This window comes from Vespula vulgaris, chromosome 6 (assembly GCF_905475345.1).
Source record: "Vespula vulgaris chromosome 6, iyVesVulg1.1, whole genome shotgun sequence".
Classification (NCBI taxonomy): domain Eukaryota; kingdom Metazoa; phylum Arthropoda; class Insecta; order Hymenoptera; family Vespidae; genus Vespula; species Vespula vulgaris.
In genome coordinates this window covers 5,559,618-5,583,458 of record NC_066591.1, presented here as the reverse complement: position 1 = coordinate 5,583,458, position 23,841 = coordinate 5,559,618, and the positions used below count along the sequence as shown (strand labels likewise).

Here is a 23,841-nt window from a genome sequence, read left to right as displayed (position 1 = left end):
TCGACGAATCTTAAATTCGTGGTGCGTCGATGGGGAATCGAACGGAAGTTTTCCCCTTAAATCCCCATCTTTTCCCTAGGGACATAGGAGAGAGGCAGGAAAAGAAGAAGAAAAGGGGCTGGATATATGCGAGAAACCGATTTTCGAAGTGTTACCTTACAGCTTCTTCCCCTCGCCTTCCTTGCTGTTCCTCTCGACCATTTTGTCCCTTTCCTATTCTTCCTTCCTCTCACTCAAATTTACTCTACTCCTTTTGGGAGTATACGAGAAGAGAAGCCGAAAAAGAAAGAGAAAAAGTCTTATTTGTCGACTATCAGATGTAATCAAGCGCGAATTGTTGTAAGAGTATACGACGAATAATATTTGTTACTTTAAGTAATTAATACTTAAGTTATTCTGACAGAATTTTTCGGAGAGATTTTTTTATATTAATTTTCTTAATGTGGTTGAGCTATAATTAAAGTTCGATATTATATTGTGTCTATTGGTACATAAGTAGATAACTTCTTTTCTATATGTTTTCACTTTCGATGTATCGTTGTTTAAAAGTTCTGAATATCAATTCTTCTTAGTAGCAATGCTTTCTCGTTTCTTTTTTAGTATATAAATATATATAAAAAGAAGAAGAAAGTAAAAACGAAAACCGTGTAATTTATAAGAGAGTCATAATATGGCAGTAATGATTCTTTTTTGAGAAAGAACATATACAAAATGATGAAAATTATTGCCCGATCCTGTAGATACATTTATATAATATAGTATTCTAAAAGAAGATTCGAGAGTATTCGATAATGCAGTTTGTCTTTCTTCTAGTTTGAATAATTGACATTAAACCGTATCGTTATCGTTATTATTTCATTCTGTAATTGTTTTTATTAATTCAATTGACGTGTGCGAAATGAAAGCCTTTTTATAAACGCACTCAATATAATACTTCGTTTTTCAATCAAATTTAATTTTCTTTGCAATAATTCTATATCAAACTGACATGAAAATATTTTAAATAATATCAAAGAATTATTATTAAAAAATACATTATCAAATTTAATATGTCAAGTAATAAACTGAATATATGTGCTCAATATATCATATGTATACATTTAACGAAACAATTTTTATAAGATTAAATGAACATTTGAATTATTGGGTATCTGGAATATCGGAATCAAACCTCTTGCAGTTTTTTAAAATACAATAGTTTTTCTCAAATTTTCAACTTGAATGTTTTATCTCGTAGTTAGCTTTTATATGTTCGCGCAATTCTCAATGGAAGAAAACTGTCAAAATTATATTACCCACTTTCACCCTCGTTTCGAGCTCTCTCTCAATTCTGCACTTTCACCTCTTCCGGTACTTTTTTTCTCTTCTTTTTCGGTAACACTGTAGGCATTCGTGCATAGACCCATCTTTGTATGCGCAAATAAAACATTAAATCGTGCGTGAATTTCGTGGAAGTTGTTGCGTGCGATGCCAGAGTGAGTCATTCCTATGAAAGAATCGTAAAATCGTTTTTGATGATCGTGATACATGCTATTTTTCGTTGAAATTTTCGATACCGAATATCTTTATTGTGATATCATTCTATAGAAAGAGAAAGAACAATTAAAAATTTCTATAGATCGACAAGTATTTATTCTATTAATTTATAACAATCATTCTTTTTAATTGATACATTTTCTATATACACAGTTAAAAAGAAATTGAATCGGTTAATTCAGAAGTGGGTAACTTTTTCTCCATTGCGAGCCACGTTATTCTAACCATCAATCAATCCGTTCTCCTATTATTTAAGTTCACCAGTCCCTAGTCCAATCGATTATTCATAAATAGACAGAAACAAAAGCCGTGTATCTCACAAGGCACGACGGTGTCAAATAATGGGGATCTCCTCTTCACACTTTACCGGAACAGGCAAGTAAAAGGAGTCATGCGACACAGGATCCGTCGGTTGCCTACCCCTGATGAGTTAGTTGAACTTTTACTTTTTTAAATATGAAAATAGAATTCATTAAAGAAACTTCTTTCGAATGTAATGACCGAGATTGTCAATTAGATCAAAACATTAAGTTTGAGAGACTAATTATGAAGCTATAATACAATTTGCTATTTACTATAGTTTAGTCTCTCCAATGTACATGTTATAAAAGAAAATAAAAAATTTAACGCTTGAAAGGTTAGCTTATCGCGATATCAACAATTTGTCGAATAAATTCAATATTTTATTTTTCAATAATTGAAGATAAAGTCATCGCAGCAAAAAAAAAAGAAATTAAATCAATTTTTAAAACTTCCAACATATCGTAGTTAACACTTTGAAAATTAGAATAGTTCGTTCTGATTGGAATTGTTGCTCGTTAAATAAATCTCTTAAAATACGTAGAATAAACATCGCCGATCGGCTTGAAATATTCAGTAGGGCATTGACGACGAAGTATCGATCGAACTTGGGTTGCGTCTGGCTTCGAAGAAAATAGCGTAACACGGATCGATATCTCGTAGAATCGTCGTAACTGCCTGTTTCTTATCTCCATATCTTTTTGTAAATATTGCGGATAAATCATTGATTGCGTTCTACTTTCACAACGATCGAGCGAAATAAAACGAGGAATCTCGAACTTGAACTAAACGTGCAGCATGCTTTTATTTCAGTATTCAATGTATCGAAAACTAGTAAACGATTGATCAACTTTACCGTACTTTCGACGAAATATTATATGTATTTTTCGATGGATATACAAGGATGTACAAACTTTAACAGATGAACTTCGTCTGTTTGTATTTCGTTTTTTGATTGATAGATAAAACTTTCTTCTTTATTGATTCTATTCGAAGTATTAGAAAACCTTGTGTTTAATTTGCTATCTTAAACTTTCAACTGTGAATAGTGCATATTTATATATTCCCAGAAAATTCTGCTTTATATAACAAATTTACTGTTTCACTGAACTAATATGGTTTTATATAGTAATTGATCAAATATGTAATTTAATATAGAGAAATGTAAACTACATATTCGTTTGATATGGGGTAATGAGTATAACGACGAGTCTCAGCCAACTTTAGCGACTGTCATAAGAATACTTTTGCATATAATCAAAGAGTTAAAAGAAAAAAATGTACATGTATGTGTATGTGTATGTGAGAGAGAGGGAGAGAGAGAGAGAGAGAGAGAGAGAGACGGAGAGAAAATAAAGCCTCGGGATTTTTGAATGAATTTTAAGCTCTAAAATATAACTATTTTAAGTAAACAAGCCAAGTGATTCCACTCGCTTCTACAACAGGCATTTCGAAATAGCTATGTCTGCCTTCTCAATATTGCACAATGCAATTTTCATCCTACACACGAAACAACGGACCGTAGCAAATAGGAACTGTCCGCACATACACACACGTACACATAGGTACGCACAGTACATGTTATATAGAATATATCGAGCAGTATGCTTTTAGAATAACGCATTGTCTGTATGCAGTATTTGAAATAAATAACCATCGACATCGATAGTATAACATTTTTCAAATCTTGCGGATAATGCACGCAGACTTGTGACAAGCGTATATCCACATAAAAGAACTTTACGATATGCTGGTGGATGTAACTTGTACTTCTTCGCACGTTAAAACAGGCTTTAGCGCATTAATTCGTATAATACCGAGGAAATATTATCTCACCTTCCATATATTACAATAAATCTAAGTCGAATAAAACCAGAGAGAAGCGGCTTATGGCGTATTCGGAATTTTCGTTTACTTTTTCATAACCACCTTCGCTCGAGGGTATCTTCTTGGCAAGAAGAAAGAACGAAAGAACGAAAGAAAGAAAGAAAGTTGGCGAAGCGCACAGCGAAGAAACTCAATTTGTCGAGGAGAGCATCGTTTTTCCTTGGAACTCTTCCTGAGACCCTTCGTCAGCTACCCCTCTTCCACTTCTTCGTCTCTCTCTCACTCTCTCTCTCTCTCTTGCTCTCTCTCTCTCTCTCTTTCTCTCTCTCTTTCTCTCTCTTTCTTCTTCTTTCTCTTCACTCTCATTCCTTTTTCTAGTCCTATTCGTCGCCCTTTTCTATCACGATTACGGTACAGAAGTCTATCTCGATGCATAATGCGTGGAGCCAAAGTACTTTGAGAAAGTGCACTGCTTCCTCCCACCACTCGAAAGTCCTTTTGTCACTTCTGAAAGTCCGAGGTACGTCGAGAACAGTGAAGGTTCGAAGAAAAAGCCGATTGCTTTCTTTCGGTTTTTCGAAGAAAAGTATTCTCCCGACACGGTTCGCGCGATATTTGAATTTTTCAATTTCACTTCCCGAAACCAAGGTGCTTTGGCTAGGTCTCTGTGGGATCTAGTAAGAAAATTGGGCTATTGCTTAAAGGAAAGAAGGAAAATAATTATGGATCTTTATTCACTTTATTTTTACTATTAAAAATATGACGAGGGAAAGAAAATGTTTTAGAAGGATGCTGTATATATAACAAAGATTTAACACCGAAAAGAAATAGTCGCTACAGATAGGAAATATATATTCTTGAATTTTAACTATATGTCTTTAAATATATATTCTTGATTTCTTTAACTTTGTTAACAGCCATCTAATAGCTATTTGACCGTAAAATTATCGACTTGTGGTTTAACCTTGACATTCGATCGCAGCAAAGAGAATATGGGAGATGAAGAGAGAGAGAAAGAGAGAGGGAGCGAGGGAGGATGAGAAAAAGCAGTTAGGGTAAAGGTCGAAAATAGAAAACTCGATGCAGGATGCACGCGAATACTTATGACAAATATAGACTAGTGTTCTATCTCTTATACATTTACACGCGTATATATGTGTCAGTATGTCTATGTTGTCTCAAATCGAATCTGTATATATTCGTTAGATGCCTTTATCGATCGGTAAACATACATACAACTTGCATGCGTGTATTATGTAGAAGCGTATCTCCATTCTCTCGATAGAAAGATTTACGTACCCTTGAAGTAGACAAGAAGAACTATGAAGGAGAAAAGAACGTGCCATTCAGTCGAAGACTGCTTCGAGGAAACGTCGAAAAGTCCTCACGTAATCTCTTCGAGAAATAACGACCTGCCCTACTTTTTTAGATTCTCGGAAACATTTGCTTTTAATTATACACGTTCGCATCGATGAAATATCTTATCCTATAATTATTATTCATCTTTCATCAGATTCATGAAACCGAACTGATTGTAGATAGAAAGAAAGTGGAAGGATATCTATTTTTAACTCTTACATCGCTATAATAGAGGCTTTTTTTCTATCTTTTTCACTTTTCTCTTAGAACGTTTTTATGTTTCCTACGAGAACAACATCGATTTTCTAATCAACCAAGAGAGAGCAGAGGTTCTCAACCGCGGAATACGATCATACCAGTCTCTAGTGATTTTCTTTCATTTCTCGAGAATTTCAGTTGATTATCTTCTTAATATTATTAGGATATAAATATAGTTTGCTCTTGCATAAATTTACGACAACCTCAGTAGTTCGATGGAAGAGATATAATTAATAATTCTATAATTAATAATTCTATTCTAAACGTATTTATTACATAGGAGATAATTTATTTTCAAACTTTTAAAGCAAATTATAATAAACTTACGGAACAATAATTCTTCGAGTAAAAGTTAAAGTATTCCCTTCAAAGTTCAATTTTCTATTTATATATACTATATATTTTTTCAGGTCAGTTAAGAATAGTATTCGGCATCAATTTTCCGCTGACGATCGCGAGCGTATTGTTTTCGGGAACGAATTCTGAGTACCGCATGCTAATGGAATAATCGATTAATCGATCGATCAATCACGCGTTCATTTACGCGTGTGTAATATGGGTGTGAGAGAGAGCTGCCCGACACGATTCTATATTCGATCGTGCTTTTAAATTTGGGACTTCTGTATAACGGAAAGAGTAAAGGTTTCCTAAGTTCCTATGTAAAAAATGATTCTACAAAGCGATGTTTGCTCCAATCGATCGTTTCCGTTGCTGGAGTGTGTTATAAAAATGAAAAAGAAGAATAAAAGAAAATAAAATAGAATTTTATTCATTAGATACGATCGTCCAAAAGCATTAAAACGTTCATAAAAAGGGTGAAATTTCAAACAAAACATCTTGTTTTATTCTCTTATGTTTTAGAAAATTTCGATTTATGTATAAAATTTCGATGGAATCAATTTGTTCATTTCGTTAATTTTTAACTGTAAATATTTAATAATAATATAAAAACCATATTGAAATTTTTTATAGGATTATTTTGTAGTTACACAAAGTGTATGTAAAATTTTATTATATTTAATTCTAACACACTTGTATGCATAAAACATCCTGATTTGTATAACACTTCAAACAAAATTATGAAATTCTATTATTATCGAAAGTTATAATGATTCCATGTTGTTGGCGATAAGATACTCTTGACGATTTTTTAAAGGAAATAATAATAAAAAAAAAGAAATAGAAAAAAGTACCATCTGTACGCCAATAAAATAGATCCACAGAATATTAATTTATCGATTTTAATTATTACATTGTTCATTATCGATATGTATAACTGATTTATCTCGAATATTCGATATGAATGTGAACGAATTTGTTAATGTTATAATTAACGAGCCATCGATAAATCCATATAATATTTTTTACAACGTAATACCAATGAGGTAAACGATCACTGCTCTTCGGTAAAAGCAGAAAATTTTCCAACGAAATTACTACACAGTACTGTACGGTCTGGTTATTATCATATCCCGCGGGGTGTTTCGAGTTTATTTCATTCGATCGTATTTATTTAAAATTATCACGCCGGTTAAATGAGTTCCAATTTCGATATCTCGCAGTCGCATTTATAGAGTATTTAGGTCGCTTGTTCGTGGACGATTTTACGCTATCAACGAGGTTTAGTTTTACTGAATATATATATATATATATATATATATATATATATATATATATAACATAGAGTGGATAATTATAAAAGGATACTACTGCATAAGTATAAAAGAAATTGAATAAAAAATTGTTCTACTGTTTTTTACTAAGAACAAAACGGCACAAGTATCAATTTGTGATATTTTGCATGAATATCAAAATACGGAACAGTGAAATTTTCTTCTTTCGTTTCTAAAAGAGAGCAGTGAACATTAATAAAAGAAACATTCTGTATATTTGAAATTTTTTTATTATTTGCACATTTTTAAAAAAATATCTCTTCTTTCTACGTTGTAACGAGCAACGCATCTACGGGAAGACGATTAATACATCGCGAATAAACGATGGGCTTTCCGCTTATTAAGGATTTTTCGTTCACTCGACGACACATCGATCACGTTGTATCAACGAAGACGTAGTGGATAAACTGTGAACAACCACTGAAAGGAAAGTTGGCGTTGGTTGTTTCTTTAACACCGTTTTCACGTTACCCATGTATTTTATAGAGTTGCTGCTTCGCACGATATAATACAACTGGCATACGTCTCTGTAAAATCCTCTGATCGATCATAGAACTCGCCTCTTCTCAATGATTCACTGCCATCAATGGAAAAAGCTTTGCTGCACTTTTATTATTTTTAATTTTCACGCGCTGTTTTTATCGCGTGCAGTTTTTATCACGACGTATTAAAAGTTATTAAAGTATTAATAAGTATTCGAGGTTTTCTTCTTTTTTTTTAACAATGTCTTCTTTGAATAAATTAAGCACGCAATTAAAGAAAAAATTCTTTAAGGGAAGGGTTAAAGAAAGAAGCAGCAATGTTACACTACTCGAAACATTCAACGAAACTTTCTACGTTCTCGTTTACAAGCACTGTATTCCGCAAAGTGTCATAAACCTTAAAGGCGACGTTCCACGAATCGCTTTCTTCAATGTGACGAGCACGTCGTAACTCGGAAAGTATCTAATAAAATTACGTCGACGGCTTCTGTCAGTCAGCACTATTATCGTTTCTGTTACATGGTAATACGAGTAATATTTGAATGATTGCAAATCAAAGTGTAATGTGATATAATTGTAAATAATTCAGACATTTTAGATATTTGCTATAGGTATAGTAAAATATATAGATACACAGATACATTGGGTATATATAATAATATTGTTGCAAACTCTTCGTTTGACTTCGAATATAAGATTACAGAATGCCGTTTGTCTTTGGTCCGATGTCGGAAATACTTAGCCAAGATCGATTCTAATGAGAGACAGTTGGTTAAACGAAGATTGACTTTAGTCGAAAACTACGAATATACAATGTCTCAAGTTGCTATCTTGGATCGTAAATTTATCCTTCTAAGAGTAAGATGTATGTATAACCATCATGCTATGTAAGTCGTAAGGCCTTCCAGAGTACAACGAAGATAAACTTATTTTACGCGCTTCCATATTAATGATCGCGTAATACTCGACAAAGTAAGAAGTACGCTTCCGGTAAGCCGAAACTTTTTTAGATAATATATTCATAATAGACATGGAATGAGGCTCGAAGGGTAAGAAACTTGTAAGAGTATATTATCAACGTACTCTTTTTACGGATATTTCTCAACTTTGCGATGGTGTAGATATTTCAACGAGTTTGCCATAGATTGTGCTCTTTCATATATCGGATCAGTTCATAAGTCATGTCGTTTCTAAAACTGAGTAAATGTCGAGAAATGTTGATGAAGAGTTGATAGAGAGTAGATGTATTTCATTTTTGTAACTCTTCTATAATATTGAGAGATAATGACAATATACGAATGCCAAATTCGAATATTACGAATCATGCATCGAAATAATGCAACGAATAATAAATAAATTTAAGAGGAAAATAAAAAATGAAAATTTTTAATTTGTTTGGGAGAACAACAAAAAGAGATATCTATAATAATGCAAGATATGAAAGAAAATTTTATTAAGACTTGTGTTGCAATCGCACTCTATATTAATTGAAATCTGTGATTGTACGTTCTAGAAAACTTGTAGAACATAGAAATTAATAGTAACTATAACTTAAAAAGCAACTATAACATTATTTGTACTGAGAAGTGTAAGTAAAAATTTTTTCCTATTGAAATTTGATCGTTTTAAGATCAATAAAATTTTGTTTTAAGCTATCATACGATGAAACAAAAATATACCATTCTTTTTAAAAAAGCATCTGTGACTTTGATATCTCAATAAAATCATTTTAATAATAAACAAAACAATTTCATATCATTCTATTATCCGTTTCGAACGATGCAATTTTATCTTGTAATATTTTTCTATATTACTCAAACAAACGGGAAATATTTATTTATTATGTTTCGAATGAAATATTAAACATGTCGCTATTTATTTGACTTTATTCGATATCTCTGTACGCAGAAATTAGTAGGACGAATCGCAAGAGCATGATAGGAACGAGTAGACGAAAGCACGTGTATCGAATGCGGTTTAATTCGTCGGAGCGTAACTGCGTTTCGCGCAATCGCATTCGCACGAGCATGCTACGAGTTTCTCTCTCTCTCTCTCTCTCTCTCTCTCTCTCTCTCTCTCTCTCTCTCTCTCTCTCTCGCCCTTTCCCTCTGTCTCTCATGGGTTTACGCACGCAGAAAACGCGAAGTTCGTGTCGCGTGTACGCGCGTCACAGTGTAAATTAATTCGTTCACCGATTTAAACGCGCTCACATGCGGCTCCCACTCGAAAGAGCTCATCCGATTAGGAGTATGATCTTTCGATGGAACTATCTACTATATCGATACACGCATTATCGAGATACCTCCTTTATCTACCGCGAAATCAAATAAAATTATTCAAATATATTCGAATCCCGCTAATCTCTAATCTTTTCTATTTTACGTTCTAGCAATAGGGTAGAGATTATATGATTGTGCGAGTATCGATAATAGAATACGAATGCAAGAAGCATTAGATTGTTATACGATAAAATTCGATCCTGTGAATATTCTATAAAATTTATAATATTATTTACTCAATATTCAAAAGCATTCCTATAATTCTCATATACAACTTTAACAAATCTTATTTTACATATAAAAGAAAAAAAAAAAGAAGATATATATATATAGTTCGTAAGAAGGTTTAATACGAATAATATTTTATTCTGATACTGTGTAAATTGCATAATCGTAAGATACATCTATTTCAATTTCTAAAAACAAAAATAAACTCTCCGAATCTTTGCTAGTTTTAAAGTGGTCCCAACTTTCTTCTCTTTTCTTTTTTACCGATACTCTTTTCCACAATAAAAAGAGTTAATATAAATGAAATCAAGTGAAAATTTCGGTGTAACGGCATGTATAATTTTACAATTCCATTTCGCTGGAAAAAAAGCAACCGGATCCTTCATGAACGATGCGATCACTATGATACACTCGAACGCGCGGATGAGAGTGCAATAACCGAGTATGAAAGATCGTCGTGGTTGAGAAAAATTGGGGGGATGTACCCTCTATATACTCGCGCTACGGAAACCATTCGTTAATGTCTGACCGTGACAATGGTTGCACTACTGCAGCGCGTTGCACTCTCTCTCTCTCTCTTTCTCTTTCTCTCTCTCTCTCTCTCTCTCTCTCTTTCTGTCTCTCTTTCTCTCTCGCATGACCAAGCGATCGTTCGACCGTGGTCCTACCGATAAATATTTATCTCGTTTCAATGGCCTCGCTGGGAGGGCTGACACATACAGCGAGACAAATATTTTAAATCGCATACACTTCTCTCTCTCTTTCTCTTTCTCTCTCTCTCTCTCTCTTTTAGCTTTTTTTGACGCTCTTTTAAAATCATCACGATTTTATGTAAAGAATCTTCCTTCTCTTCTCCTTTTCACATTTTATGATTTCATCGCAAATTGTGTATCATTAACCACAGATATCGTACCATCGAGATCTCGAAATGATCTCGAAATTTATTTAACATTCAATTATATTATACTACAAACTATTATACTCTTTTTACAATTTTACTTTCAACGGTCCGTCAGAATAATTATGGCAAACGCGTTTCCCTCACGTTTGCTTGGCAAGACAAACACACGTGCACGTTGTAAGTCATTTACAAATTTATCAGATCTGATAGTTGCCTCTAAAAGAGATAGAGAGAAAGAGAGAGAAAAAGCGAGAGAAATAGAGGAGATAGAGAGAAGAGATAGAGAATAGAGAAAAGTAATAAGTTAATTCCCATCTCGCAAACATATTCTGCGAATATTAATATCCAATGAAACGAATGTCAGAAACATAAAACTTTTTTAATGTATCGTGGTTCCCACTATGAGATTGTTGATTTTGATTTACATTCGGTATATTATATAAAGAAAGAAACATATACATGAAATATGAAGTATAAAAGATAAAAAAAAAAGATAAGAAAAATCATGTTGGTAAAGAAAACTTCTTAACGCTTCGTAACTTTATCGTATGAAGTCCACTACGCTCCTCCTTTCATTTTTTATAGTTTTCGTATAGTAGAAAATATCTTTTACCCATTTTCAAGCTCAAATATGGCAACTTGCACTTACTTTGCATCCTACTGCAAGAAATTATATGTGTCTTAATTTATTCGAGCATTAGTACATTCAACGTCATCTATTCGTCATACAACACATACAATGTTCACTTTTTTCACACGTAAACTTTGTCTATTATATTTACTTTACACTTTTCTATTTGTTTTCATAGTTACATGGGACATATATATTATCTCAAGATACCATAATAACGATAGAAAGAGAGAGAGGGAGAGAGAAAGAAATGAGAAAGATAGAGATATCTATGCATAGAATGTGTAAAGGGGGACGATAGGTGAATACGGCGAATAGGGCAATGGAAGTCGAGCTCCTGTGTCTTCGTACGAGTCGTTGAAGCGAAATTGGTTAGAAACGTACGACGAGGGAGAAGAAGAAGGGTGCCGTGAAGATCCTCAAGGGTCGTGCGCGAGTATAGATAGGAGAGAGTAGAGAAAAAGAAGCAAGCCGGGCTTCTCCAACTTCGTTAAGACACAATAAAAATGTGCGACGTAAAAAAAAGCTGTGAGTTAGCAGAGATTGCCTCGGGTAATCCTTCTAATCAAGTCTCTCTTTCTCTCGCTCTTTTTCCTTTCTCCATCTTACTCTCCTCTTTCTTTCCTTTTCACTCTCTACAATCTCTCTTTGCAAGTCAAGCCCAGGATGAATATAGCCCGCGGTAGCGTCTTCGATTTCGATTAAATTGTCGCGCTCACGGCAACGAATAACCACGACTTATCTTCGCCTCGTTTCCTCTAGACATCTCAGATCACAGTTTATTGTTATCAACGAAATCTTTCTTGCTTTTATTCAAAGAATTAATCTGCTTGAAATTGATAATTTTCTCTTTTACGAAATTATTAATGTGTTTTCTTGTAACTTTTTTTTTTCTTTTATTATTTCTCTTTTTGGTTTGTATTGCCGTAAAGCTTCTTTTTTATAAAATTTAAAGATTATAGTCAGTCATAACGGAGATTGCTTTTATACCTAAATTAATTCCATGAATGAAATTCAGTTGAGATATCATAACTTTCTACAGAGTAGGATCATGAAATAAATAAACGTTTGCGTATATCTCGATAAAGATAACAGAAAAAGTTGGTCTATCGCTTTCGAAATTAACTTTATGAAGGCAGAAGCTTGGAGAAAGCAAGCATATTGTTCTCTCTGTCCTGAGCCGACAAACTGAGGACGTGGAAAAAACTCAAAGAAGAGAAAAAAAGAACAGTGGAGAAAAAGAATGAAACAAAAAAAAAGAAACAAAAAGGGAAAAAACAAGACAGGAAGGCAGAATAGACGAAGCAGAAGTAGGCGAGACGTGGACTACTACCAACAACGTTGTACGACGACGTTAGAAAAAGGAAAAAGAAAGAGAACAAAAAAAAAAAGAAAGGAAAAAGAAAAAGAGCGAGGGGAAAAGAAGATGAGACAGGAGAAGCTCGGTCGTTCGTTTTCTTAATTACAGCGCGACTCGGGTAGCGTGCCGACGCGCAGGACGATAATTACTCGGCAAACACTGATTACGCTCGCGACCGAGCTGGTTATACCCGAGGAATCTCGATCCATCTCGCTTCGTTCATCCGCAAGCGAGCTCTCGACAATTTTACTATCTCTATGGTGAAAACAGACAACAGTATGGACTCTATGGTAAATCCCGACGATTCGTTCAGTCGGAAACGATCCGACGAAATTGTTCATAGCGTATAAGGGAATTCCTGCTTTAGAATTTCACTATTCTCCCTGTCCACGACATATTATCCGCGTTACAATAATTTTACGAACAAGTAATCCGACGTAATTTCAATCTCGATTTCTCGAGTATACGAATTCGCACAGACGTATTCATACGATTTCAAATGTTAATTAGTTTGTACATTTTATCTTTATTTTATATATTTTTTAATTCTGTTTCGTATCCGACGCAATATCCAATTATATTTATTTTTTATTTGTACTTCTGCTTATTTTGTAAGGCTTAATCGGTTTTATCGCAAAATGATTTATTATATTCACTGTCAGTCGCACAATGATCAAATCATCTTGTAGTTAAAAGACACAAAAGAAATCTTTTTAAAGATACTACAATGTTTCTTTTAAAATATCGTCTCTGAGATGATTTAAAAGAAAATTTTTAGTTCGCCGAGAGATTTCTTTTCTAACGTCGGAAAAGTCACGTACACATCCTATAAAATACTCCTACAAAGTCTTACGAGAGCTTGGTATGCTTGTACACCGACATACCTCGTCAAATTCAAATCTTTCTTCGAACGTTTTTTATCATTCGATACTTGTAAGACACTTGAAACTAGATGATGGCTCTTATTTCTTTCAACGTGTATCGAAAGTCACGATTCCGAACTTATGAATGTAGGAAACTATACACGTACAATGAATGAATATGTTATACGATGAGCGAGAGCTCCTAAAAAGAAAATATAGAAAGTAAAAATCGTAGAAACGTCAAATTCAGAACGGATCGAATGAGAACATTTTGCATTTGTCCTAATGAATAGTCTCTACGAATTTGTCTCAAATTTCATAAAATAAGCTTAAGTTCTCAGCTTATCATGGTAAATGATTTACAACAATTGGTCATTAATAATACGTTTATTAACATCATATAATACATATATTTGACATTTAATTTATCATTTCATAACGAAAGCCCCCAAAGGATTAAGAGCATTAAATAGAAAAATATCATTCGTCAAACGATTAGATGAACTCGCAGGAGTTTCGATAGAGGGTAAAGGGACATCCCTAAGGGAGAGAATATGCGGGCGAATATTATGGAAAGGGTGAGCGTTGTTGCTCGAGAGAGGCCGTCAGTAACTATTGAGCCATCTTTGGTCCTTCCCTGCCCTCCCCTCCCCGCCCTTTCTATCCCTTACTCATACCCTGAACCATAGAGGCATAAGCTCGCATTACCAGTCAGTCTGAGTTATCTGCGTTTCCCACGTTACTACCGTAGTTCACATGCACGCGCTGAGTCCGACATGGAAGGGAGAAAGATAGTCGATCGCACGAGGTTGCGCGCGCGCGCACACACCGACGCATATGCGCGAAACCTCCGTATCCCATATTACGAACAGCTGCACTGCAGAATCCCGATAGTGCACGTATGTGAGCGAGTATCTATATATGTTCCTTTCCTCCTTCTCCTCCCTCATGCTGTACATTTCTACGTGTCTCTACTCGTAGATGACGATTCTACTACTCCTCCTCCTCCTCCTCCTCCTCCATCCTCACCTCCTTTTTCTCCTTCATCTTTTATATCGATTCAACCGTTGCCTTCGATTTGTCGATTTTACCAACTTCTTTCCTTTTTACGATTCGTGAAAATTGGAGAAAAACGAAAACGTTACGTATCGATCGGCCTTTCTTGATGCACAATTTTCTTTCGTACTAAGGTACTTCGTGAAGCTTTGATTTTATTTCATTCGATCGAGATTAATTCTCGGGAGAGATTCGAAGAAATGGAAATTTCTATAAGCCAACTGTAATTCGAGTCTCGAGTTTCGAGTAAACGAACTAAACGAACGTCTCGAGCCTTTTCTCACCCCGACGAGAGTATCCTACTTTCATTTCCAACCACGATTATTCCACCTTTTACTTTGCTTCTTACCATCAACGATCTTATTCTCAAACTCTCGTTTATCCAACCTAAGTATCTAGATAAACGAGGATGAGAAACTGAGAACGCTTTAAAAGCTTCAAGATGAAATAACTTTTGTATGTTATAAGCATTGCAATTCGATTTTGAAAGAATTTAAAACCCAACCTGATACGTATCCTATGAAACGAAGATCGAAGTTTCATTCGACTTAATATCCTCAGATCGAATATTCGAATTGAAGTATCAATGCAAAAAAGATATAGCAGAAAAGAGGCAGTCTTTATTGCTGAAGAAACTGATAGAAGGTAAATAATTCAAAATATTCGTTCTTCTTACTTACAAATATGTTTTGTTTTTAGATAACATTAAGTCAATTTTTTCTTTACAAAAACAAAAGTTACTTAAAACATATTGTTTATTAGATACTCGAAAAACGTTTATCAAAGTTAACAGTTTCGAAATAGAATTGAAATATCTACAATGAATTATTCGCGGTGTACGATCACGCGTCGGTCGATTCGTACGGACAAGCTTTGCTTTCCTTCCTCTCTACGAATTGTATTCCAGACTCCGAAAGTTTGGTCTTTAACGACCGACCGGTTACGCGATTCGCTTCTGGCTTTGATGGCCTGTTACGAGCATTGCCTCGTATCCGCCTTACTCTTGCAGATATCCGCATAGAAATTCTCTTGTAAACATTATTTCGAGCGTGCTTCTCTATGGAATCGCGTCCCACGTCTGCCCCACGTTTCCGGATCGTGACCTCGCGTTAGTTCGCCATTTTCCAAGCTCTCGCGTTTGCTCCCTCGAGTTTTATATTTTGTCTTGTTTTCTCTTTTTCTTTCCTAAACTCAGCTCGTCTTCCTATCTTCTTTTTTTTATCTTTTACTCGTTTTGATACGTGGACTATCGATTAATGATCTTTCACTAATCGAATTTATTCATCTAATATCGTTCATAATTTTTTCTTTTCTCAAAAATATCTATAAGAGAATTTGTTTTTTAAATTTGACTTTATCCTTATACTTTTAATCTTCTAAATGTCACAAAAGATATTTTAGAAACTTTTAAAATAAAGTCTACAAAATGGAGTGTCGGTCACTAATGATCCCTGCGGCATTCAACGTGTTAAAACGGAGCTAAAAGTAATAACGGCAGAGTTATCTGAATCGCAAAGATACGAGACCGTTCTTACACGGTTAACTCGATATCTAAGGTTTGGAATATAGTTGGATCTATCCTATTAGCGATCTCTAACGAGTCGAAAGTTGCTCGGAAGATGGAAGTACGGTTTAATTAGAAACGATATATGCAGTATAAGTGTTCTAATCGAAACTCGAATCAAGCTCCTCTTAACATCATTATTAAGTAAAGAGAATAGGAAAGATCTTGAGGTATTATTTGTAGTATTGTCATACGTAATGCCTGTGTTATGATATTTATGTATTATTCTGCACATCGTTCGTTTCCTTATATCGAAAAGTTTGTCTATTCGTATAAATTGTATACATATAATAAAACAATTTATATATTTAATAAAATATATCATGTACGCGCAGAAAACACATGTGTATTTTAAACACACATACTCCGCTGCCCATCTCTCAAGCCCTTACTGCCAGTACGCCTCACCCAAATTCAATTTGAATCGCAATTCGATTTGGAACTAATGCTTTCTTGATAATTATATACATTCATCATAGTTCGAAAATGAGAAGGTAGCTTAATTTGAGCTTGTTGGAATCCTCGTTGCTTTGTCTCGCTTACGGTCCAAGTGGGGAATTACACGAGTGCACTGTGAAAACCACGAGACCAAAACAGGCGGCTGGTGTGTTCATTCGGTACGATAAACTCCTAGCAAACTTCATACAATATGCAAGTGAGGACAGATGTATTTATACCCACTATCATTACCGTGTCATATACTCTCGATCGTTTGTTATCTTTAACGAAGAGAAAACATGTCCGAGCTAGAGACGCATCGATCAAATTTGTACTTTTTCTTTTTCTTTTACTTTTATCTTCCTTCTCCTTCTCTTTTAGGTACGAAGAATGAAAATTTCTTTTCTTTTCTTTCTTATATTTCAATAAACATGTTAAATTGTTAATTACGTTATACAATGTTAATTTATATCTCACGACCAGCATAACTGTTTCCGATGGAGCAGAGTATGTTCGATTCTCTCTTGCAAATGTAGTACTGTTCATTAGTCTCCTTCGTTAATCGAAACAGCGAGAGTATGCGCGACTACTCGAGTAGAATCCGAGGTAAGCCAAGTTCCAGCTAAATTAATGATGTGTTACGCATAATACGATTCAAGATTGTAATAATTAGACCACAGGACAATTTCATGTTAATCGTAATAACGGTAATCAAGGGTATGTCATATTCGTATTCTATAAAAGTTTTTAACGGCTTATAAACATACGGATTAACGGAAAATATCCGTTTCATAAAATATATTTCGGAAAGTTATAATGATTTACAAATGAAACGAAATAATACAAAGAAGTCAAATGAAAAGCATATACTCATATGCTTTTTACCAGCAGTAAATTTTTCCATTAACATAAAAATGCAAAATGTATAAAAAGCGGGTAAACGAAATAAATAAAATGCAATAAGTATAATAAAAAATAAAAAAAATATTTATACAGTTTGGGATATTGTAAAATTAAATTAGCTTACAAATGTGCATGGATTAATGCAGGTTTTTAGTCGAAGTACAGTTAAAATGTTCAAATGGAAAAGAGTGTTAGCGAGAAAATAATATCGCGGCTGTTGGCTAGCGCCGTATCGTTAGTTACGAAATAATATTACAAGCATAGCGAATCTCTCAGTGTAATCTAAACAGGGAGAAAAAAGAAAAAAATGAGAAGGAAGGTATAGGAGAAAGAAGGAAGAGAGGAGAAAGCGTACATCGCAGTGAAATAAATAACGCAAAATGTTGAGCTCGGCTCTGTTTCAGCGTTTCGCGATTTCTCCAGCGTGTGCGGCTTACGCACGCGTTTCTCCGCGTAATTACAGAGACCGGTCCTTGTAATAGGATTTTCGGATGGTTTTAACCGAAATTGTAGTTGCGTCTCCATCTACGTTAGCGAGATTCATCGTCAATAATAAAATCGATCGTTATTGTAAAGCTCGCGATATCTATCTTTACTCGGCGAATTTGAAAGCTTCCACAAAAATTGATTTTCGGCTTTTAACTTTTAAGTATTTTTCATATGTTTGTACACTTATGATATATCATTGTACGATATAATATATTATGACATAGAATTGAAATCCTTTGATCTTTTCTTAGAAATCAAGTTTTTCATTAAAATAATATACCCCTCGTTATACCTTATGAAAAAAGTTCTAAACAGGCATATCACACAATTCGATTCATGTATAGAAACACGTAGTAACATTCTCAGGAAAGGAAAGAAGGGCGAGACGATGGTCGGTCAAGAGTCGTTTGACGGCAGCCCTGTACAACCTTGCCAGCGCTTGCGCGCGCAAGCACACACCCCTTTACGAAGGTCTCTACAAGGCTGGCAGACACTAGACAACCCTTATACCTATCACGTGACGATACACTCTCATTAAAATTCATAAGGTGACTCGACCGTTCCCACTTTAGCACCCGGCACCATATGAGCCACGTGTATTATATATTTATAGATGGCCCTATACCTATAGGTACTTACTAACGGATCTATGCTACGTACGCGTACCTTCCCTATATTTTTCTTTGTTTCTCTCGAACCTTCACCTTGCATAGTAGAGCTTCGAATAAACCGTTCGATAATCGTTTCTTCTTTAGATTAAAATATACACTTAAAAAATATTTCTCACGTATAGTTTCCTTATCATACAGCAGTTACGTTATTTAACAGTATAAATATATATGTGAACATTGTAATCAGGTAATATAATTCAGACTCCCATCTTTAATGTTTTATTGTGATAGAATAGTAAGAATGAATCAAAGATTATTCCCTTTTTTTATGTGCGATAGAAATAGCAGAAGAAAAAGGTAAATGAACTATAAAATATTCGATGGAAGAAGCAAGAAAAAGGTCATCAAATTCTTTAATTAATCCAAACGATCATAATAACGGTGTAACGTTGGCGTAAAAGCCTCGGAGCTATAGCCACGATCTTCAAGTTCCACGTAGCAAATCTACGTTTCTCGTTTCCCCTTCACTAATGGGACTGTCTCGTATGCGAATATACCTACCACTGGCATCATGGATACGCGTGCACGTGTTCGCCTTGTTAAGCTCTGTTTTGCTTTCTTTCTGACTTGCCATTCTCAAAGTTATGGTCTTCGTTACCAGCACACAGACATAGGACAGTAGAGGAGACTAGCAGAGAAAGAGAGAGAAAGAAAATGTAAACACGTCCCTTCGAGTCTTGTACTTTCTTTTACAGGCACGTATTCTCTACGCGTGAGTGTACTTTCTTTCTCTCTTTCTCTCTCTTTCTTTTAACCCTCGAGTTGTTCCCGCTTCATCGTCGACCTCCTACTTCTCTCCTCTTCCTCGTTCTCCTTCTTCTGCTCTTGCTTGTTTTCCCTCCTCACTCTCGTAGTGGTCGTCGTGTCTCAGCTTTCACGCTACTCGCAACAAATTACGACCGGATACCGGATAGCAAGGGGCTCGAATGAACTACAAGCACGTGACAACTACTTCCGGTAGGTAACATTTGCGGAACTCTCAATTAGTTCGTAGCGACGTTAAGCTCAAAAAGATAGTGGGTGGACTTGCCCCGAGCTGAACTACGCTATGATACGGTAGCATGATCGTAATCAAGTGGAGACACCCTCACTCTTTCTTTTTCTCTTCTTTTTTTTTGTTCGTAAATCGTAGAGAATAAATTCGTAGAGAAAAGGAACGTACTCTCCTTGCCCCGAGCAAAGCAACCTAAGCTCCGACGGTGCCACGAACGGTGCTCGTTCGTTCATTCGTTCGTTCGTTTCCACGGGAAAGACACGTATTTACGACGAAACAACCCTGTCGAGCCTCTCCTTGTCGTTTTTATCCGGTCATTATTTCTACGCCGGCGGATTATTTTTCCTTCTCCAAAAAGAGAAAAAAAGGAGAAGGAGGAGGAAAAATATTTGCAGTTCCATTACGTCTATTACGTCGTTCGTTATCGATTCAGACCTCTCGTTGATTAAAATTTGAAAGAAAATAAAAATAAAAAAGGAAAAGAGAAGATTAAAAGGACAATAAGACACGTTCGCCTGTCTTTTCGCGTGATAACAAAGTTGTTAAATAATTAATAATAAAGAAAAAAGGTGAACGATAGAAACGATTAAGGCCAATTAATTTCATTGTTGATATTTGTGTATAAGTACTTTCATTCATGATGAGAATCGACGAGAAATACTTTCGTTCATTAATCACGATAAACAAGGGTATTCTGTTTGTAGGATCGATTACATGTTAGATTGCTTTTCGCAGTGTGTAATAAACTTAAACGTTAGGTAGGCCATACGTTATTATTGTCATCGTAAGTGAGATATTAAGGTTTGTATTAAAGGGTAGCGAGCAAGCACGCGTCTACGAGAGTATACTTTATCCATTTTCTTGTAGTTGCAGCACGTACGAATAAACGAGTACGAACGTGGCTCTCGTTTCCTGAAACGGAAACTACTTACTTCGGTTGTACCTGCTGAAAACGAGCCGTCGTTTCATCGAACTCTCCGTAGAGCCATATTTCAATGTCTACGGGATTGTTTTCATTCTCAAAAGTAGCATAGATCTAGCCGACGTTAATAATTATCCTCGATTAATCTTTTCTTATCGAAAAATTATATTAACATTTTATTAATCGATTTAGTCAGCCTGATTGTATATCAATAAAATCGAAAGCTTATATCTGTTATCCAAACGAAACGTTTTAATTTGTTTTCTTTGAAATTAATTGAATATCAATTTGTTACGTAATATCTTTGGAGCGAGCATTTTATTTCCGAAACAGAAATAATCGTATTAGAAATTCTTCATTTTTTCGGAAATCAAAACTCGTTAGAAGTCATATACAATTCAGATCATTTCCGTACAAGTTCGAGAAAGAGATTCGAAGAAGTTCCGTTATAATTTCATAAGCTGTAGCAGCATCTACCTGCTAAAGTCGAGGGTGTCGCACGGTCGAAAGGGTATTTCGAAGTTTTAGGAGGCCAGAGGAGAGCGGGTCAGTGTCATTAATCATTTTCGTGCCGCTTCATAGACGCATGCATTATTCAAAAGCGTTTTCACGCGAGCTATGCATAACTTTTGTCCATGTTCGCGAAAGATACATTCGTCAAATACTTTTCCGATCTATGCGAGTAAAATCTGCGAAGAGAAAACATCGATTAGATTTAATAATAAATTCTCTCTCACAAATGTGAATTTCGTCAATTTTTTTCTTTTTTCGTAAAACAATAACTATATTTTTTAAATTTTGATACTCGATTCTTTCGAAAGTTCTAAAAGCTCATTCGATATTGAAAGACAGTCAGAAAGTGAAAAATTCCAGTGAACAACTATGAAATAAAATATGAAGACCATCCATCGCTCTCAAAAGGTCCGTAAAATCTTGTAGAAGCGAATGCAACATCCGTCTAAGAGATCCGTGAGCGTTCGCGTGCGTGTGATATATATATGTGGAAAGTATATACGTAGATATACTTATCACTCCTGGGATGGTGCAAGGCCACTCGACCGGCACGTAGATATCTCGGATTCTTCAGGCGTATCCATTTACACATATATACCCACATACGCACATAGGCACACATACTTTAATCATTCGGATATTTACATATATATGCATTCATGTTTGTATATTTTGTATTATACAAATAGTATAAGTCTCACTTACTTTTCCTTCCTCGACGAGCCTGGAAGTTTCTATTTTACTTTTTTTTCTCACCTTCGACTTTCTCCCCCTTTCTTTTCGACTATATTTCTTTTCTTTTTCTTTCCCTCTCTCTCTCTCTCTCTCTCTCTCTCTCTCTCTCTCTCTCTCTCTCTCTCTTTCTCTCTGTTCGTCTCCTTTACAGTTTTTTCGCGTGGCTCGTTTTCAAAACGAAAATACAGTTTTCCGAGCGCGCCAGTGCAATTAGTTAATCTCGACTATTTCTCGACTTCGTCCGACTTTTTCGCGGATATCTCGCTTTCGCGTTGCTCGTTAGTCTCACAATCAGCGAATCTGTAATCGAGTAGAAAAGACGGTGGGGAATGCAAGTTCAAAGTTTCATTTTTCCATTTTTTATTTGTTCTCTTTTTCTTTTCTGATATCCTCGTTCTCGACTTTGTTTTTCATTTTATTGTCTTAATCCGCTATTTATGCGATGACCTGTCGTATTTGTTTCTTTTGTCATAGTTCATTTTACCGACAGTCAAATAGATCGATTGGATGATCATGCATTACATGAGTTCGTATACTAAATTGAATAAAGAAATAAAAAAAAGTAAAAAGAAGCAAAGAGAAAAGTAAAAAGGTAAGAAGAAACTTGTATGCACGCAACTCAGTCTATAGCCTGAAGGTATTACTAAAGTTCATTCCTACCTGAAAAGAAAGTCACGCTCGTACGAGTGAAATTTAAATGTTACTGAAAGTTATATATCTCTCTGAGAAAATCTGAAAATTTAAAAAGAAATTTGCCATCGGTATTACTTTAATATAATCAAAAATTTTTAAATTAGATCAAGAATATATGTGGAATGTTAAAAATATATGTATCTCAGTATGTAGATAAATTGCAAATTATTGTTATCGGGCTTTTAACATTTATATATATTGGCAAGGATATTGTGGTCTATAGTCTCCAACAACAGAAACGAGTTAAACGGTGGTCAGAGTTCGTCGTGCCGTAAATTCCCCTTCTATTGGCAGTAGTACAACGTTGCTTTAAAATGATCGCCTTGAAACTTGTGCGGGCAAGATTGGTGGAAGCTTACATACTGTTGCAAGTTCAGTTCACGGTTTACACACAACGAAGTCACATAGAGATCGTTCTGAGAACACCGGAAAGCGTTGTCCCAAATACCTGAGAATGACATTCGTGGAAAATCGTCTCTATGGTTGAACGTTATCAGTAGTCAGTAGTCCTTATCAGTAGCCGATCGATATGGAAAACGTTCATTTAATTTATAAAATGAAAAAAAACGTTCTTCTTTGTTTTGCGAATAGTAGAATTTTTACAAATCTTATTTATTGTACTACTAATTTTTTTTTGCTACGTTTGATTGACGTACGATATTGGATACACGAGAAATTTTAAACCTTGAAATTTCTTTACTTTCTTAGTCTTTCTCTCTCTCTCTCTCTCTCTCTCTCTCTCTCTTTCTTTTTATCTATCTATCTTTATCTCTATTTCTATCTCTATCTCCTTCCTCTACTTGGGAAATCAAAGCAGTACTTTCAAAATCGAATCTCATCGCAGTAAATTCAATGAGTTACAGTACAGTGGTCCTGAACTTCCTTTGATATCTCAACTCGATGTACGAGATAGTTTCTGCTGTTTTCATAAATAAATCTATCCTCAGATGCTATAAATGCGCATACTTGTCTAGAGAAGAGAGAAAAGAAAAAGAAAGAGAAAAAGGAAAGAAGAGGGATGGGTAGAAAGATTCATTGCTTCGATTTATTATAGAATTGCACGGAAAGAAAGATTCTCTTCGATGTTCGCGTACGTTATTCGTTCTTATTCCTTCTGATCGATAAGTTCTACACATTAATTTTCGTTCTGTATTTTTTGAAATGGA

The 23,841-nt window shown here is 34.9% G+C and overlaps 1 protein-coding gene across 6 annotated transcripts in view; it reads left to right on the top strand.

Moving 5' to 3' along the window:
- LOC127064709 (uncharacterized) overlaps positions 1 to 23,841 on the top strand; it is a 200,599-nt gene that overhangs the window by 126,454 nt on the left and 50,304 nt on the right. The window lies entirely within an intron of this gene.